The 20,584-nt window shown below is 37.8% G+C and overlaps 1 protein-coding gene across 6 annotated transcripts in view; it reads left to right on the forward strand.

The window, feature by feature from the left end:
• The window catches only part of ADD3 (adducin 3), a 156,188-nt gene that overhangs the window by 71,549 nt on the left and 64,055 nt on the right, over nucleotides 1-20,584 (forward strand). The window contains exon 1 of one of the 6 annotated variants that reach the window (XM_023729921.1): nucleotides 16,332-19,077. The exons of 3 other annotated variants lie outside the window; for them this stretch is intronic. The gene's annotated coding sequence lies outside the window, so the exon portion shown is untranslated. Of the gene's footprint in view, nucleotides 1-16,331; nucleotides 19,078-20,584 lie in introns of those variants that run through there. 2 more of the 6 variants (XM_023729923.1, XM_023729924.1) reach the window with 2 other exon arrangements.

Consider the following 20,584-nt stretch of genomic DNA (forward strand, 5'->3'; position numbering starts at 1 on the left):
TCAGTTTGCGCAGACCCACAGAGGGATCCCTGAGAGCATTTCTTTTTATGTGTTTTTTTGGGAGGTTTTTCTTGTTCTTTTTTCTTTAATTTATTTTGTTTTCTTTTCCTTCTTTTTCCCTTTTTGTCTTTCTTCATTACTTAGTTTCTCGTCTCTCTATACCTTCCTTCTCTTCCTGTTTCCTGAATACCTGACACTGAGTGACACTTCTACGCCTCCTAGCCAGGCTGTACTTCAACACCTGGAAGCAACTGCCCCAGACCTCATAGCCACAGCAGTGGGATCCCTGGGAGCTTTTCTTTTTCCTTTCTAATTTTTATTCATTTTTTTCTTTTCTTTTTTTCCCTCTTCTTCTCCTTTTCGTTTCTCTCCATTTCATAGTCTCTCATCTCTCCACTCCAACAGCAAGCTCCCCAGCACTCTTTTTTGTTTGTATGTTTTTGACTTCTGTTCCTCTCTCCTCTCTCCCATACCCATCTTAGCTCCACACGTAACAGTCTTCCCCCTCCATCCTCCCTACCCACACCCTGCGCTTAACATCACACCACCAAGCAGCACAGGCACAGCCTACCGGAACCTGCCCTGCACTGATTACCAGCCTGCCCTGGTGGCCGTAGTAAGTATGACAAACTGGAGGACATTATGCTGAGTGAAATAAGTCAATCACAAAAGGACAAATATTGTATGAGACTTCTATTGTAAAAACTCATGCAAAAGTTTACACACAAAAAGTAACAATGTTTGTTGGTTATGAAGGATGGGAGGGGTGGGGGGGAAGTACTAAATAGACAATAGATAAGTGATAACTTTGGTGAAGGGTAAGACAGAGCACAGTACTGGGGAAGCCAGCACAACTTGTTCAGGGTAAGGTCATGGAAGGTCCATGGACAAATCCAAACTCCCTGAGGAACTGAATTGCTAGGCAGAGGGCTGTGGGGACCATGGTCTCGGGGAACATCTAGCTCAACTGGCATAACACAGTTTATAAGACAATGTCCTACATTCTACCTTGGTGCGTAGCATCTGGGGTCTTAAAAGCCTGTGAGCAGCCATCTAAGATACTCCACTGATCTCACCCCTTCAGGAGCAAGGGAGAATGAAGAGAACAGGATACAAGGAAAAGAGTAGTCCAAAGGACTAATGGACCACAGCTACCAAGGCCTCCACCAGACTGAGTCCAGTACAGCTACATGGTGCTCAGCTACCACCACTGACTGCTTTGACTGGGATCACAACAGAGGGTTTTGGACAGAGCTGGAGAAGGATGTAGAACCAAATTCTAACACACAAAAAAAGACCAGATTTACTGGCCTGACAGATACTGGAGAAACCCCAAGAATATGGCCCCCGGACACCCTTTTAGCTTAGTGGTGAAGTCACTTCCAAGGTTCACCGTTCAGCCGGGGATTGGATAGCCCCATAAAACAAAACGAGACTAATGAGGCACAGCAGTCCAGGGCCAAGGACTAGAAGGCAGAAGGGGACAGGAAAGCTGGTGATAGGGAACCCAAGGTTGAGTAAGAACAGTGTTGCCATGTAGTGGGTTTGTTAACCATTGTCATAGGGCAATATGCGTACTGTTTAATAAGAAACTGTTTTGTTCTGTAAACCTTCATCTGAAGTGAGAATAGCGGCACAACCGGAAGAAGGTAATCGACATCACTGAATTGTACATGTAGAAATTTTTGAAATGGTGTTATCTTTGGCTATGTATATTTTCACCAAAAAAAAAAAAAAAAAAAGTCCTTCAAGATCAATAAGGGAGAATGTTGACATGTCTTGGGGTTGTTAACCAGTGTCATAAAACAATATGTGTACTGACTGTTTAATGAGAAAACATTTGTTCTGTAAACCTTCACCTAAAGTACAATAAAAAACAATTTTTTTTTTAAAAAGATGGTAAGAACCTTTAGTAAGTTAATGAATAAGATCAAATCTGTTATTTTTTCTAGGAATTTCCCCCCAACCATTGCTCTTCAATAACATGTCAGAAAGTAGCATTCTGCCAGCAGATATGTTTCCATATCACATTCTCTGCCAGATCCCTGGGTTATGAGATAAAACAGTGTTAGGCAAATGTAGGATAACATTAATGTAAAGTTTCTGTTACAGTAAGAATCCAGGAAATTCTGTTTTGACAGGGCAGGGTTGTATAACACTGAAATGTGTTGGTGTTGATCAGAAATTTCAGATCTTAACCCAGTGAGGAAAATGTAACAAAGGGAAAAAGATAATTCCTGGTTATTTGTTGTGGGTTATTTATTACATGCAAGTTTTTGCTTTTATATTTCTTAGTTATTTAGTTTTGAGCTATGTCAATTTTTTTAATCACTACAAAGGCATAGTTTGTATTTAAATATCTTGTGACTGTTGAATAATCACTGTTTCTAATCACTGAAAATAATGGTATTCGGATCTGAAGATGGGGGAAGCTGTTGAATTCAGACAATGGAATGTATTAATACTTTAACACTGCTGTTGGTCACAGTAATTGAACACTGGGAATACTTAAGCTACACAGTACATTTCAATCCATTCATTGTATTGTTGATGACAGGAAGTAGAATATCTTAGTATACTGATTTGAGCCTTAAAATCTCTGTTTCAGGATATCTTGATTACGCCTTCGTGCTGAGTAGTTAAAATTATATGGGTTACTTATATTTGTTCTTGTTTTTATAGGAAATAAACAGTTTAACATGTAAGAGAGCTTGGATTATTTCTTATCAGAGCTTTGATTATGAAAATGTTTTGGTTTTATAAGAGGATTTAGCAGTGTCTCCAGAGAGCTAAACTAGCCAAACAGAGAAGATGGCATCAAGTTGTGAGCTCTTCCTACAAAGAGAGGAGAGGCGTTTCTCTCTCTTTTAAATTGTCACCCGAATTTGTTCAGATTAACCTTTAAAAGCAAGATGAACATACATAGAAACAAGTGCACAGATACAAGGTACAGTTTGATAAATGTTTACAAAGTGAACATCCTGTGTAACTCACCTAGAGCAAGAAATAGAACACCAAAAACTCCCTTGATGCACCTTCTCAGGCATTATTCACATACCACACCCTTTCCCCCACCAAAGGTTGCCATAATCCTGACATATAGTAACATAGGTTAGTGTTAACTGCTTTTAAATTTTATGTAAATGGAAGCATTCAGTATCTGCTCTCTTGTGTCTGGCTTCTTTTGCTCAACATTTTTTTTCTGTAAGATTCATTCACGTTGTTGTACATAACAGTAGTTCACTCTCATTATTGTATGTATTCCATATCATGAACATCCAATAATTTATCCATTTTGCTGATGGACGTTTGAACTGTTTCTACTTTTTGGCTGTTAAAAGTAATACTGCAATGAACATTTTCGTATATTTTTATTGGTGTTCATATGTATGTATGCATTTCTGTTGAGTATATTCCTGAGAGAGGAGCTGCTGAGTTCCAAGGCATGTGTGTCTCCAACTTTTGTAGGTACTGCCGGTTTTCCAAAACGTTTGTTCTAATTGATACACCATTTGCACTGTTTGAGTTCCAGATGCTCCACCTTCTTGCCACACTTGGTGTTAACAGTTATTTTGTGTTTGTTTTTTGCTCTTTGTTTTCATTTTAGTCATTCTGGTAGGCAGATAGTGATATCTCATTGTGGCCTTAATTTGTATTTCCCTGATGACTGATGATGTTGGACACTGGTCTTTTGGATATTCTCTTTTGCAAAGGATCTGTTCATATCTTTTAAAAATAGGCAAAAGTAGGTTGCATGTCTTTTTCCTATTTAGTAGTCATTTTAAAACTGTATTCTGGATAATCTTATATCAGACACACAGAATTTTAACATGCATCCTTATCAAAGTCTGAAGTTAATAGCTATCTCTCCCCTTAAACCACTTTAACTCTTATGCTGTATTCCCGTTTTATATATTATTGATGAGAAATTTGAGTTCTACCTTGTTTTTAACCCCCTACATTTGTCATTATTGCTATTATTGTTTCATATCATCAGTATTTTTTAAAATTTACTCACATTTACCAGTTTCTTTGCTCATTTCTTCTTTCTTCCACTCATCCATTCCCATTTTAATTTCTTTCTTCCTGAATTTATCCTTTGGAAGTTCCTTTCGTGAGTTTAGAAAACTTTTAATGTTTTGGTTTGTCTGACAATGTTTTATTTCACTCTTACTCTTGAAAGAGAGTTTTGTGAGATACACAGTTCTAGGTTGACAGTTATCTTCTCTCAGCGCTTTAAAAATATTATTTCAGTGTCTTGTGGCTTTTATTCTATTTTTCTTTTGAAGTCTGCTGCAAGTCTAATTTATCAGTCCTTTCTAGGTGATCTGTCTCAGGACAGTTCTGAAAAATTTCTAACCATGTTCTCCTTAGATATAACCTCTCCCCCATTCCCTTTATTTCCTCTAGGAGCTCCAGTATGTTGGCCTTCTTCATTCTACTTTTCTCTGTCTCTTAGCTTCTCTTTTGCATATTCAATTTCTTTGTGATTCATTCTATGTGTTTTTTTCCCAGATCTATATTCTAGTTATTTCTCTTTTCCAGTTAGATCTAGTCTACTGTTTAATGTATTAATTTTTTAATTTCTTTTATTATGTTGTTATTGTTGTGTGCCATCAAGTTGATTCGACTCATAGTGACCCTGTAGACTAGAGTAGAACTACCCTGTAGTAGGGTTTCCAAGAAGTGGCTGGTGGATTCGAACTGCCAACCTTTTGGTTAGCAGCTGAGCTCTTAACCTCTGTGCCACCAGGGCTCCTCAAAAAATAAGTCTGTAGCAGATGATGGAATAGTCAGTAGTTTTTCAAATCCACTGGTCTTCCCTTGTAGCATCTTATTTTTTTCTCATATTTTCCAATTCTATCTTTAGGTTTTGAGCATTATAAAAAAAATACTTTAAGAAAAAATTTTGTATTGGTGAAAGTTTACAGAGCAAATTAGTTTCCCATCCAATAGTTTGTATATAACGTGTTCCATGACATTGGTTTCACTCCCCGCAATGTGTCAGCATTCTCCCCATTTCCACCCTACATTCCCCGTTTTCCTTTCGTTGTGATTTTCTGCCCCTTCCTGCCTTCTCATCTTTGCTTTTGAGCAAATGTTATCCTTTTGATCTCATATAGTTGATTGTTCTAAGAAGCTCATTCCTCTAAGGTGTTATTATTTATTTTATGGGCCTGTCTTATGTTTTGGCTGGAAGGTGGTCTCAGGAATGGTGTCTTAGGGCCATAGTCTTGGGGGGGTTCCTCCAGTCTCTGTTAGACTAGTAAATCTGGTCTTTTTTGTGAATTTGATTTTTTGTTCTACAGTTTTTCTCCCGCTCTGTTGTGATCCCAGTCAGAGCGGCCGGTAGTGTTAGCCGGGCACCATCTAGTTCTATGGTCTAGGAAACATGTAGGCTGTGGTTCATGTGGTCCATTAGTCCTTTGGACTAATTGCTCCCTTTAGTCATTGGTTTTCTTCACTCTCCTTTGCTCTGGATGGCAAGAGACCAAAAATACTTATTTTATATTCTGTGTCTTTAATTCTTCTGTGTTCAGTTTGGGGGAGCAGTCAGATTCTGCTCTGTGTTGTTTCTGCTGACTTATTTAAGGCCGTTTGTTTATTCATGTGCTTTGTTTTGTATTTCTGAATTTTGAATTTCTGTTTGGCAGAATTTTATTGGTGGGAATCCTTAGGCAGCCTGTGTTGAGACTACCATCCTCCAGACAGGATTTGCGTTTCCTTTTTGCCGGGTATCTGGGTGTACTACTAACCTGAGACCACTTCATGTTATGCTCTTGGCTTGGCGCTTTCTGGACCATGCTGGTTAGGTAAGCTCAAATCCCAAATCCTTGTGAGGGCACGTCTATTGTTATAGATTCTCAGGGTAGACTTTTTCTTTTTCCACTCACCATTCTGGAAAAGACAGATAAGTGGGGTTTTTTTTTTTTGTCAGTGGTTGCTTGTTTTTGTTTTTTGGGGAGGTGAGTTGGTTTTGGTTTTTCATTTTTTCCCCTGTTGGTGGGCAGATTTTTTTTTCAGTATATGTTTTAACTCAGGGTATAACTCTTCAAGATTCTGGCTTTATGTGGGCATCTCTATAACAACTCCCCACCTTGCAAAAAGAAACCTCTTTCCACCTACCCCCACTACTCCTGGCGTGAGGAAAACCTGGTTTCTAGTTTAACATTTTTTCTTCGCAGCATTGAGCTCACCATTTTAGAAGACCAGGAAACTTTTATTTCTTACTCCTGACCCCACTCACCCTAGTGAATTAACTATGACTGTGATTTAGAAATTATCTTTCATAAGTTTTAAGCTATTTATATTGGTTTGTGCTGTGATTAAATGTCTAAAAGTTTTTAATTACTGAAATAAAAGGGTATTTCTATGAGTACTTTGTACTTCTTAATAATAATATGATCTGTATAAGGGCTTTATATACTGAGAGAGGTTTTCATGGTTAGATTCCTCTTTTGAGTCCCAGCTACAAAGTTTTACTTTAAATCAATGAGCCAAAGTGGTAAAGCTACAGCTGGTTGCTTTATTCAAACTGTACTTAAAAACTACCAGTCTAGGTGCACTGATCGCTTTCTACCTTATCAGGTACATCTTGACTTTTATGTCCTGGCAAAAGTAAACACTTGTTGAAGGTACAGAGTTCTTTTTCTAATTCCTGTAGGAAGGTACTATTTAATGCTTCAATGAATGAACAGATTTATGTAGTAAATCATCTTCTACAAAACTTAGAGTACATTTCTTTTTCACCTGTTATTTCTGGGGTATAGCAAAGATAATAACTGTCTTTAAATGGAAGAAAATATTCTGTGATAATTTGCTCTGGCAGAAGGTCTTTGAAGAATCGTTTCTGTAGTATCTAGCCACATGATGGAAAAATACAGTAGTAAATGTGTATTATGTTGTTGCTCCCAACTCAAATATTTTTTTTAAAACTTAAAAACAATTCCGAAGTTACTAGTTTGGGCTTTCTTTCTCCCCTACCCTCTTTTCATTTAAACATCATATCATTTCTTATATTGCGCCAGCAGGAATAGTTTAAAGGAGTTGAAAGCTGTTTCTGATTAATGGCTTGGCAACTTGTAAATAGCCCACAGGAGTCACAGTCTTGCTTATCTTGGAGTAAGTTTTAAAATCCCAGCCATTGAGAATTGTTTCTATAAGCTGCCAAGTTTAAAATCAGAGTGAAAAAAACCTTACAGTCATCCACATACTCCAAAATTCTTGTCAGTATACTTTGTGGGGTTCTTGTTGTTTAAAGGCAGCATAGTCCACAGTCTAAAAAGTATTATTGTGCCATGAATAAATAATGCATCTCTGGGTTTATGTGGAGTTTATATTGCTTCTTTTCAAAGTTCTCAGTTTTTTATTTTCATATATAAGGTATACATTATTGTTTTCTAAAATCTGACCATACAATTATTTTTGCGTTGATTCCCTTTGCTTATCATATCCCTATGATTCAGGCATTACTTCTCTATTTTAGTTTAATATTTTTTAAAGTGACAAGTATTTATTACATCCTAAATGTTTCTATATTGGAAAAACAGCCCTTCTTTTTCCTTCCCCCATTTGTAGGATTGTGCAACCTTTCAGTTAAACAAAACCAAAATTGTTCTCTTGTTCACAGTGTTCCACCCCCTTGAAATAAGCTACATAGCTCCCTGTGGGTGTGCCCGGCTCATACTGGTGCCATGGTTACTTGGTTACTTGATCATCCTTATCACACGCACACCACTCAGGGCTCCTTACGTTGTCTCTTCATCTGCTTTCTTGACTCCTTCTTTCCCTTCCTCCCAGTGTTTGTACTGCTCTAGTAACCTCCCTAAACGCTCAGAAGCAGTTCTCATGAACTTTATTTTTAATTTTTCTGCCTTTTCTCTAAATATTCTGAGGAAGATATTTATACACTGTCCAAAGATACATGTTTTATTGAGGAATTCCTACTGCAGGATTAAACTTCCCAGTTTTAAAGGAGAAAAGTTTTCTTATTTTTTTTTTTTGTCAGAGCTCAAGTATTGTGGGTGTGAATTCATGAATATAAAGTGCAGATGACCCTTGCTTTATGTAAAATATATACTCCTAAAAAAGTTGGCTGTATGCCAATATGGTTTTGTTCTGTTGTACATACAGCTGCTATGCATCAGAACTGACTTGACGGCACCTAACAACAACACCATCACCTTGATTTCTGTTTTAAAAGTTTTCTCCTCAAGTTGTCATGAGAGTGTATGCCTGTAAGTGGTGATTTTCATATTATTCTTCTTCATAAATGGGAGATTTGTTATTTATGTGTATTTAAAATTTTAAACTTTAACCTTATGACATTTTTTGAATCAATAGTAACTTGATCAAAATGGAGGATCTAATTCTCAGCAGTTTAACATGTTGTCCCATTCGCCTTTAAATGTGGATTTTATCAGATTAGCCCGTTTTTCCTACTTATGAATGTAACTTTTCTCTTATGTGTCAACATATTTCTGGCCAGTGAATGTGAGAACTTGAGGCCTTACAAAACACAATGTTTGTAATTAGTTTTGTTCTTTTTTCCTCCCCACCCTTCCCCTTAACTCTTCCATAATTACACTTGACACCTTTAAGGATTTCAGTCCTTAGGGTATGGTGTATCTGTGCCAGGTTGGCCATATCTTTGTATACTGACCTTGGTATTAACCTAGAATATTTATGTGCCTCCTTCCATGATGATGTGGCAGATTACAGTTTGATAGGCTTTAAGACAATTGGTCTGAATTATTTGTAAGTCATTAGTTAGTACAGTGTTAAGCACAAGCATTGTTCCAAGAAGGGATATAAATGGCTTTTGCGTTCCTTTTCTTAGCACGCAAGTCAAAAGATTAGAGTGAAAGCAAAAGCGCACAACACAAAACCCTTGGTTTACTAACAGGTTGTAGACTTCCTGTAGCTTAAATTGTACAAACCATTCTAAGATGTTGTTGTTGTAGTTATTGTTGTTAGGTGCCCTGGTGTCAGTTCTGACTCATAGCGACTCTGTGTACAACAGAATAAAACACTACCCAGACCTGCACCATCCTCACAATCATTGCTATGCTTGAGCTCGTTGTTGCAGCCACTGTGGTAGTTCATCTCGTTGAGGGTCTTCCTCTTTTTAATGACCCTCTACTTTACCATGCATGATGTCCTTCTCCAGGGTCTAGTCCCTCCTGATAACATGTCCAGAGTACATGAGATGAAGTCTCGCCATCCTTGCTTCTGAGGAGCATTCTGGCTGTGCGTCTTCCAAGACAGATTTGTTCATTCTTGTAGTTCATATTCAGTATTTTTCGCCAACGCCATAATTCAAAGTCATCAATTCTTCTTCAGTCTTCCTTATTCATAGCCCAACTTTTGCATGCATATGAGGCAATTGAAAATACCATGGCTTGAGTCAGGCACACCTTAGTCCTCAAGGTGACTTATTTGTATTTTAACACTTGAAAGAAGTCTTTTGCAGAAGATTTGCCCAATGTAGTGCATCCTTTGATTTCCTGACTGCTGCTTCCATGAGCATTGATTGTAGATCCAAGTAAAATGAAATCCATGACAGCTTAATCTTTTCTCTTTTTATCATGGTCCAGTTGTGAGGATTGTTTGTTTTATGTTAAGGTGTAATCTCTCCTGAAGGCTGTAATATTTGATCTTCATCAGTAAGTGCTTCAAATCCTCTTCACTTTCAGCAAGCAAGGTTGTGTTCATCTGCGTTTCACTGGTTGTTAATGAATCTTCCTCCAATCCTGATGCCTTGCTCTTCTTCATATAGTCCAGCTTCTCAGATAATTTACTCAGCATACAGGTTGAATAAGTATGGTGAAAGGATACAACCCTGATGCTCATGTCTCCTGCTTTTAAACCATGCAGTATCCCCTTGTTCTGTTCCAACAGCTGCCTCTTGTTCTATGTACAGGTTCTTCATGAGCACAACTAAGTGTTCTGGAATTCCCATTCTTCCCAATGTTATCATAATTTATGATCCACACAGTTGAATACCTTTGCCTAGTCAATAAAACACAGTTAAACACCTTCCTGGTATTCTCTGCTTTCAGCCATGATCCATCTGACATCAGCAATGATATCCCTCATTGCACGTCTCTCTTTTGAAACCAGCTTGAATTTCTGGCAGTTCCCTGTCGATGTACCGCTGCAACTGTTTTTGAATTGTCTTCAGCGTAATTTTACTTACATGTCATATTAATGATATTGTTCGATAATTTCCGCCATTCCGTTGGATCACCTTTCTTTGGAAAGGGCACAAATATGGATCTCTTCAGTCAGTAGACCAGGTTTCAGATTTCTTGGCATAGATTAGTGAGCACTTCCACGTTACATCTATTTGTTGAAACATCTCAGTTGATATTCTGTCAATTCCTGGAGCCTTGTTTTTTGCCAATGCCTTCAGTGCAGCTTGGACTTCTTCCTTCAGTACCATTGGTTCTTGATCATATGCTACCTCCTGAAATGGTTGAATGTGTACCACTTCTTTCTGGTACAGTGACTGTCTGCATTCTTCCCATCTTTTGATGCTTCCTGCGTCATTCAATTTTTTGCCCCTCAAATTCTTCAATAACGCAATTCAAGGCTTGAATTTTCTCTTAAGTTCTTTCAGCTTGAGAAATGCCAGATGTGCTCTTCCCTGGTGGTTTTCTAATGCCAGGTCTTTGCACATTTCGTTATAATACTTTACTTTGTCTTCTCAAGCTGCCCTTTGAAATCTTCTGTTCAGCTCCTTTAGTTCATCATTTCTTCCATTTGTGTTAGCTACTCTACATTCTAGGGCACGTGTCAGAGTTTCTTCTGACATCCATTTTGGTCGTTTATTTCTTTCCTGTCTTTTTAATGACCTTTCATTTTCTTTGTGTTTGATGTCCTCCCACAACTCATCTGGTCTTTGGTCATTAGTGTTAAATGTGTCAAATCTATTCTTGAGATGGTCTCTAAATTCAGGTGGGATATACTCAAGGTCATACTTTGATTCTTGTGGACTTGTTTTAATTTTCTTCAGCTTCAACTTGAACTTACGTATGAGTAGTTGATGGTCTGTTACGCAGTCGGCCGCTGCCCTTATTCTGACTGATGATATTGAGCTTTTCCATTGTCTCTTTCCACACACAGAGTCGATCTGATTCCTGTATATTCCATCTGGTGAGGTCTACGTGTATGTTGTTGTTAGGTGCCATCGAGTCAGTTCCAACTCATTGTGACCCTGTGTACTACAGAACGAAACACTGCCCAGTCCTGCACCATCCTCATGATTGTTGTCATGCTTGAGCCCATTGTTGTAGCCACTGTGTCAGTCCACCTCGTTGAGGGTCTTCAACGTGTATAGTTGCCATTTATGTTGTTGAGAAAAGGTATTTCCAATCATTGGTCTTGCAAAATTCTGTCATGAGACCTCTGGCATCATGTCTATCACCAAGGCCAACTACCAATCCTTTGTTTCCAATTTTTGCATTCCAATCACCAGTAATTATCAATGCATCTTGACTGTAGTTTTGATGAATCTCAGCCTGCAGAAGTTGGTGAAAATCTTCAGTTTCTTCATCTTTGACATTATTAGTTGATACATGTATTTGAATAATAGTTGTATTGACTGGTCTTCCTTGTAGGCGTATGAGTATTATCCTATCATTGACAGCGTTGTATTTCAGGGTAGATCTTCATAGGTCCACCATGGGTGACCCTGCTGGTATTTGAAATACCAGTGGTATAGCTTCTAGCATTTCAGCAGCACACAAGCCACCACGGTACCTCAAACTGACACACGAGTTGTGCTCTAAGCTGTTAACCAGTGACAATTTTGATTTTTCTTTTGTATTAGCTGCAATCTGTGGTACTTATATGTGTTTCACTTACATGTTTAGCTTATATGTGTTAAAGTATAAGTTTATTTAGAAGTGTATTAACTTTGTGTATCTTTCTGCTGGTCTTTTTCCCCCCTCGTACCTACTCACCCTTTTAAGACCAAGCTCTCAGGTAACTTCCCAGGAACCTTTCAAATTGGCTCCTTCTCTCAGTCTATAATACATCTATTATAACACAATAACACAGTGTGTTATAGTTGTTTAAGAAGCGGTCTCCCTCTCCCCCTTCCTTCAACCCACTAAATGGCTAGGGTTTTAGAGTCAAAGACAATGTCTCATTCATTTCTTGCACTCTCCACCACACTACCTCCTCAATTATAGCACATAATAGGTATTGAATGAATTGTTGTTAAAGAATAAATGAACTTAAGCAGAAAATAGAAAAGAAGGATTTACTGATGAGTTGATTTACCAATTTAGAATTTAAATATAAATTTTTTAAATCTAAAATCAGAGTAGATTGCATGATCAATACAGCTTTAGATCTTGGCACAGAAAAAGTGGATATTCTCCAACTTTAGTAGTATTTGAGGGCGGAAAGTATGATGCTGTAAACCAAGGTCCCCCCAAAATGCAAAGGAGAGATGTGTTTACAATCCAGTTTTGGTTTTGTTTTTTAATTTAAATTCCCATTGTGCTATCAGTTTGCCTGAGCATACAGCAAGGTGGCAAATCTGCCAACCATCTAATGAAAAAACATATTAAGACATTTTCACTAGGGCAGACAGAGTTGGTGCAGGGATAGAGGAATGGAAGTGGAGATGGGTGGAGAATGTCTAAACCTTTCTGTTGCTCTGTTTTGGAAAGAGTTTATGATAGTATTTGGGGACTCTTAAAGCTTTTGATGGATGAGATGTGGCTCTTGCCTTGGATAAGCAGCACATATTCTAGAGGTTGATCTTAGAGAAGCTAAGATTGTTAGTAGGGCCTACAAGTTACATGATTTGTCAGATGGGCCAGCTTACCTATCTTACAGCAGTATTTGGAGCTAAGTACTTGGTTTTTTTTTTGAGAGCCTTTAGAAACACTGTTTACACATAATACTTAAATTTTCCAGGGTCAAAACATCTTTAGTGTAAACTTTTACTGGGTAAATTATTTGAAATGTAAATCATTTTTCCAACTAAAGTGACTTTGTCTCATATTTTAAAGAAAGAGCAATTAAAAAATGCCTACATAGTCCCCATACCCTTAGGTGGAACAGATCAATCCAAAAGTAATATTTTTAACAGGATATTATATGTGTCATGAATGTTTCATAAATTTTGGTCATGTTACATTTTATTTTTGCTTGTTTTCTGTTCTTTGTTTTTTATACTTTTTCCATAAGAAGAAATTATTTTAAATAGCATATCTGTATTCATTCTTCACTTTTTATTCTATTTTTATGTAGTCTTTGTCTAAGAAATAGTTAATAAAATGCATTATTTTCTGAAGTATTAATGCCTTAGGAGAGTAAAAGCCACATATTGTTTTTCTACCTTAGGTTTAGCAACCTTGAATACACAATACATGCTCACTTATTTGGTTAATTTTTGTTTTAAATGGGATCATGTCTAATTTTAGACCTAATGATTTACTAAATCTCAACATCAGCTTTAATAGGCTTAACTTGTCAATCCTTGAAGGTTATGTTATGTACATTTTTTATCCATAAAAATGTCTATTTGAACATTATATTTTACTTTTCCCTAACCTTGCCTTTTCTGTAATTGCTTCCTGTTTAGATCCTGGATTACTTTTTAACGAATAACCACCTATCAGATATTAAATAGTCAAAAGACGTTATTCATTTGCCATGCATAATACTGTTTGAACTCCTTCTGTGTGCTAGGCCCTATGCTAGGAACTAAGGGGCCCAGCCCTCAGGTTGCTCATATCACTTGTGAGAGAGATACCAATGAACGGACAAATGTGATTTATTGTAATGAGCGCTATGGTGGAGGTAAGCCAGAGAGAGCTGTGGAATTTGAGGCTTTAAACTTCAAGGTGGATGCTCATAGGGGGCTTTCCTTCCCAGTATTCATCTTTACACGGAAGCCAAAACCAAGGCATCCTTCAAATGGGAAATTACAGCATGTAGCCAAAAATGCATCCAGACAAGAGTTGCATTTCATCAACTTGACAAGGCTCTCATTATCTTCTGAAGCATGAACACCATGGTCATCTTTTTTATCAAGGAGTTATCCATATTGTATTATCACTTCTGAGAACAGTTATTGTGCGGAACAAAAGCCATGAGAAAATAAGAACCGCTCTTGAGCCCTCCTACGATTCTAGGGGCGTCTCTGACTTGGGTTTCCTAACTCTAGGATGGCAGACTGTTCCTTGAAGCTAACTCCTACAGAGAACTCACACCACTCTTATCACCTCACCTTCGGTTTTTTTCTTTTTTGTCTGGGCCTTTCTCCCAACTCCCCTTCCTCGAGTTTTACTCCCTCAGCGGAAACTCTTGTATTATTTGATTGCCCCTACAACTGAGTTTTCTTGAACCCAGAGCCTCCACACTATGTGTGAATTTGACCTGTTATGAAAATCACCTGTGAGAAAAAAAAAAATCACTACTTTTTAACTCCATTGCCACTAGTTGTGTGACCTTATTTGTTCAATCTCTTGGAGGCTCAGTTTTCTCATCTATAAACCAAACCCGTTGCCATTGAGTCAATTCTGACTCATAGCAACCCTACAGGACAGAGTACAAGTGCCCCATAGGGTTTCCAAGGAGCGGCTGGTGGATTCAAACTGCCAGCCTTTTGGTTAGCAGCCGATCTCTTAAACACTGCGCCTCCAGGGCTCCTCATCTATAAAAGGGGGATAAAATAATAGTACTACCTGATAGGGTTATGTGGGAAGAACATGGGATAAGTATATAAAACAGAGCAATCTGAATTATTCCAGTGGCACTTGGAACTGCTTAGTAGCAGTCACATCTTTTAGGGCACAAAAGTTTGCACACAGTGACTTCTTATCTTTTACTATCTCATGCATTTAATATGCCTTATGATCTTCCCTTCCCCCCACCTTTCTGGCACTTTGCTTTCCAGTTTGGTGAGTGTTCAGCCTTAGTTTTTGTTCTTGTTGTTCTTGGTTTTTGTTTGTTTGCTCTTCTTCAGAGCCAGCATTATCTCCAAAGCTTCTGCTCTCCTCCTAAAATGAAGTATAAGAGCTTCTGCCTAAGAGCACTAGACTAGGCCCTGCCAGTAAATTACTGACCAACTGCCTGACTGGGACAAGCAGCCAAAACTTTCCGTGTTTTGTTTCCCTCACCTAAAAATGGCGGCCTGTAGAGTTTTCAGTGGCTGGTTTTTTTGCCTTTCTTCTGAGACATCTCTGATTTGTGTGGACTTGAACCTCCCACCTTTCGTTTAGCAGCCAAAAACATTAGCCACTTGCACCACCCAGGTAATTGGAGTAGATGAGTCTACCCTTCTTTTTAGCTTTATGATCTCTTCTTAGATTCCTTCCATCTATTTTGTTCATGTCTGCAATTTATCATTCTGTGAGACCAAGGACAAGTTATGTGATGTAGTGGAGAATGTTTCAATGCAGAGGCTGCAAAGGGATGACTTTTTGGAAGTTTGTTAAAATAGTGATTGCCTCTGGGGAAAAGGGAATGGGGGTTGCCTGGGAAGAAGTTTGAGGGAACTTTCTGGAGAGAACGCAATGTTCCATATTTGAGAGGAGTTTGGGTTACACATGTGTACACTCAGATCTGTACATTTCCCTGTGTGTAAATTTTACTTAAAGCAGTAAGCAGATATTGAACTCTAGTTAATGATATGCACGCTGAAGTCTTTGGAAGTGTACTGATGTCTGTAATTTGAAATGCATTAAAAATAAAATCAATTAATGGATAGATAGAGTGATGAAGGAATAAATAGATAAATGATAAAGCACCAAAAAAAAACCCAAACCAAACCCATTGCTGTTAAGTCGATTCCAACTCATAGCGACGCTATGGGACAGAGTAGAACTACCCCCTAGGGTTTCCAAGGAGCGGCTGATGGATTCGAACTGCCAACCATTTGGTTAGCAGCCATAGTGCCACCAGGGCTCCATCATAAGTTTAAGTGACCTGAGTTAACTGGTTCAGACAGACCTTTCCTTAGCCAACCTTGTAGGTGGGGAAGTTCCTTCCCTTGGACATTTTAAGCTAGCTTGAATGTCCATCCCACAGACCTGAAGCTTGCCAAGCAAAGCTCATCCCTGTGGCTGTTTTAGTCACTAATAATTATATTTCCAGAAGTTAGTGTCACCTATCAGCCACAGATTAAACTTTCCCTCTCCTCGGCACCCTTCCATCCCCCCCTCCCAAATGTCCTTGACCACATGAAGTTCCTTCAAAAGGGAAAAGCCCTTTTGTGGTTTTGTACTTTTGTTTTCATTCTACCACATGTTCAAGATGCCTTGTATTTCTTTTTAATAAATCCTACTTCATGCTGTCAGGATTCATAGCGCTTTAGTTGGAGACAGCTTCTCATTGTCCTGGCTTGAATTCTGGCACTTAAGAGCTTCTTCATTCTGAAGCTTATAGGATATCTCTCACTCTTTTATTTGGAGTGGAGAGCTTGTCTTCTCTCCACTGTTAAGCCTCAGACCCTAGTGGTGCCCACAGTGAGTGTACCATCCATGTGTGTTTGAGAATGTACAGGATTAGGAGTGCATGAACTCTGATGCAGTTAATGTGGATATGTGGACAAAAGGGCAGGCAGGGGGCCCTTAGGACAATGAATTCAGTCATGGAGATATATAGTTTCCTGTGAAAACCAATAAGATAGCTAAAATATGTTTTGAATTATTTTATTCTAAAGATGTCATCTTTCTGTTTTCCGTAACTTTCATAACAATAGCTGATCACAACTCAGTTTACATACCGAACACACAAATAACAAAATGACATTTTACGAGATCTAAATGAAACAAATATTTGGAATAAAATTGGAATTGGAGGGAGAGAGGGGAGTAGAATACTTCTTGAGTTGCACATGAGTTCATACTATAGTTGTTAAGCCTCTGGCGCTCAGTGTAGAGTATTCTTACTTAAAATCCACAAAACTGAGGGGTGGCAAAGAAATGTGATTGCCTGAGCGTTACCCTAAAGACTGGATCTGTAAATTTACATGGGTCCCTAAAACAGGCAGGTGTATGTGACTGCCACATAGTGTCTGGGCTAACCAAGAAAAACTTGCTTTTCTGCATGATTGTGGTGAAAGCACAGCTTTCACATTCATAAGGATTGTTTTAAGGGAGTAACTACACATTGGGCAAGCTCTTCCATAGTCCAAAAAGCATTGGCTGGATTTAATATACTAGGGGCATGTGGATTCCTTAGACTGTCACACCGTGTCTGTGCCAATAAATCAGAGTGTCTATTTCTGATACGAAATCTGATGTTGGCAGATTTTCTTCTTTATCAGAAGGGTGATACTCAGAAGGGAGGATATTTTTCTCGTGTATTTTTCTGTCTCTGTGATTGGGATGTTTTTATGGGTTTTTTAGCTATGAAATAATAACTGGCAAGTCCCAGGAAAACTAGATCTGGATTTCATTTTGTCTCTTCAGCTCTGTGTGATCTTGTGCACATTCCTGACATGTTGCAAACAGCCTATGTCTCCGAATGTGCGGTATCAGTTTTCAGTGGTGGAAGCCCCAAAAGGAAACAGGCTGATTCTTCCATGTGCAAACAGCTGGGCAGTTGTGGATGGAATTAATTGCTGATATATATTGGCTGTGTTTTTCTTCTCTTGTCATTTCCTTTGCAGCTGTGAAAGTCAAGTTTGACTTGAAAACAGACATTTTTAGCAGTGCAAATCCAAAAAGTATCAAGATGGGATTCTTCTAAAATAATCTCCAACTGATAGCTTTGAGTTGTTCAGTTTGAGAATGAGATAAGGGAGAGCAAGAGATGGCAGTAGGTGATTCATAATTAACATATATGGTTGAAAAAATAATTAAATGAAGCATTTGTACTATGAAAAGAGATAGTTTGGATTCGCTGGCCATATTGCACATAGTCAATACTCGGAGCTGATTTATTGTTCCAATCTGATGGACTACAGTTGGTAAGGGTAATACGACAACAAGTATCACTAACAATAATATTTTCCTGGTCTTTCCCAAAAATCCTTTCCACTATTTGTTTTAAAATATATGTAAACAGTTACATAGCTTATTATTTTACATGCTGAGATATTTTACTCAGAGAAATTTATTTTTTATTTCATAAACTATAGAAATTCAATTAAAAGTAACTCAATTATGTCTGAATGTGCATATAAAGAAAGTAGTATTGGTTAAAATTACTTAGAAGAGTAATCAGATATTTGATAATAGTTTCAATAACTGACAAATTAGACACTATTAAAGATTTTTAGACATATGTATACATCCTATGGGATAGCTTATTTGGAAATAAGTCATAGAAAAAGTTAAAATTCATATGAAATTATTAGGAAAAGTAGGTGATTACAAAATTTTAAAAAGAACAAAGTCTGCATGTTAGTAACATTCATCAGGATAATTTTCCCTTTTATATGTTCATATCAGTGTCCTACCAAAGCAAGCCCATAAATCAAATCCCTTATTTCTTTAGTTTAAGACAAGTCTTGCTTTTATTGTTTTTTATAGACAGGAGAACTGGAACTTTGGCGAGGAGAGGGTATGTAATCTGCTTGTGTTCACTTTCAGGTCTCCTGAAAATAGGCCAAAGTAAAGTTCTAGTATAACAGTATTTCTGATACCTTGAGATATGAAAAGCTGTAGTTACTAAACTTATAAGTTGGTACGGTTGGACTTCCTTTTTACTAGTTCCTTCTACCTCAGTTTTCTCTTGGCTGAGCTGCATGATGTACCTTGTATTTTCTCCTTTCTTCAGGAAAAAGAAAGGAGTCTATATTTCACTTCAAGGCAGGTAAAGCTGATCTGCAAACATGAACTTTCCCCTGTTTTTCTGAGAAGTATTAACCAATTAATGTTGACTTGGAGGCCCTAAAAAATGTGGCAGCATTAATGTGCAGTTTGCTCTCACTGAAGCCTGCCTGGGTGTGTTGTTTCCCCCAGAGTGGGCTCCACCCTTGCTCTAACCACACTGAGTATGGATATCTTGCTGTTAAAAACAAAGTTCATTTTTAGGGCAGCATTGCATCAGAATTGCCACACAAAAACCAGCTGAAGAAATGTACAGCAGCTTCAATTTTTTTTCGTAAGTAACGGATTGTCTATTGTAATACTGATAGCTCACAGCTCAGGGAGAAGCATAGATAATAAGGTAGATGAGATGGTTAATTTTGTGCCAGCTGCTGGTAACATGCAATATTCTTCTTGGGGCGGAGCTTAGGGTTTTATCACTCAACTAAGCTGTTTCTGTTAGTTCACTTGTCTGCTTTTTTTTTTTTTTTGAAACTATTTACTGAATTGTTATTGTTGTTGCTGTAACTGTTTTTGGAATGACACTGACGATTTAAACTAAAGAAAATACTAATTGTCTCCCAAATGTGCTAATTATTTGACATCAAAATGTTTGAAATAGTGTTTTAGTACTGAATTTATTGGACCCAATAATAGCATAATCTGGCAATACTGTGTTTTTCGAGACATCGTGGCATGAACTGTGTGTGTAAGAGTGGGTTCATTGAATTAAAAAAAGGCAGTATCTAAAGAGCCTTTCATGTCTATCATAATGATGCTTTGTCCTGTTCCTGCTGGGTATTTGTCAGAAGAGTTGCGGAAGACTACAGTCCAGAGTTCTGTTCCATGCCATGTCAGTTCCATGCCTCTGTGTTCTTTCTAGAGTGTATGACGTGAACAGTAAGTTGAACTGTAGGAGAATTATTGTTCACTGAGGTCCACGTTCAGCAATTTTTCTTTGCAAATAATGTCAGACGTTTTCTCTCCCCTCACAGTGTATTGAGGGACTGTTTGTAGCTGGGTTTTAAATGCCTGTGAAGTGTTTGATTATGCACTGACCCAAGTGGGCATGATGAGAGAGAAGCTGTGCTTTGTGATGTCTTTATTGACTGTTGTCTTCCTCTAGTGCGGGTTCATTGTGTACTCTTTTGGGGTAGACACACCCATTTGGTGCAAGCAAGTTGAAATCAAAGCTGAATGTTGAGAATGGCATATTTTTGTAAAGCTTGCAAGGGTGACATTGTGCCATCTTTTTTGGACTTGGACTTCCTAGCATCTCCTTGCTTCAGCTTCCTCTTTGTTTAACTTGGTAGTAATTGTGGTTAGTTATTTCGTAGCATGGCATCTAGAAAAAAGCACTAGCCTGGGAATCAAGGTTCTACAAGTTATTTACCTGTAAAGTTTGGAATACGGAACTCTAAATTCTTTTCCAGCTTAGAATACCCTACCTAATTCTCTTATAAAGACTCAAGCCAATTCCAGAAATGCTAACTGGAATATATTAGAACTGAGGAAAAAATGATTAAATGTTAACCCAGAATCATTCTTATAAATGACATGCAAACTAAAGGTTTGCTTTAAATAAATCGTATATGTCTGAAATTTTAGAAATTTACTTTTCTATAGCTGAGTGATAGAATTAGCTATATAAATACTTTTTTTTCTTTTTTTTTATTGTACTTTAGGTGAAGGTTTACAGAACAAATAGTTTCTTATTAAACAGTCAGTACACATATTGTTTTATGACATTGGTTAACAACCCCACGACATGTCAACACTCTCCCTTCTCGACCTTTTTTTTT

This window comes from Trichechus manatus, unplaced genomic scaffold (assembly GCF_000243295.1).
Source record: "Trichechus manatus latirostris isolate Lorelei unplaced genomic scaffold, TriManLat1.0 scaffold00031, whole genome shotgun sequence".
In the NCBI taxonomy this organism is placed as follows: Eukaryota; Metazoa; Chordata; class Mammalia; order Sirenia; family Trichechidae; genus Trichechus; species Trichechus manatus.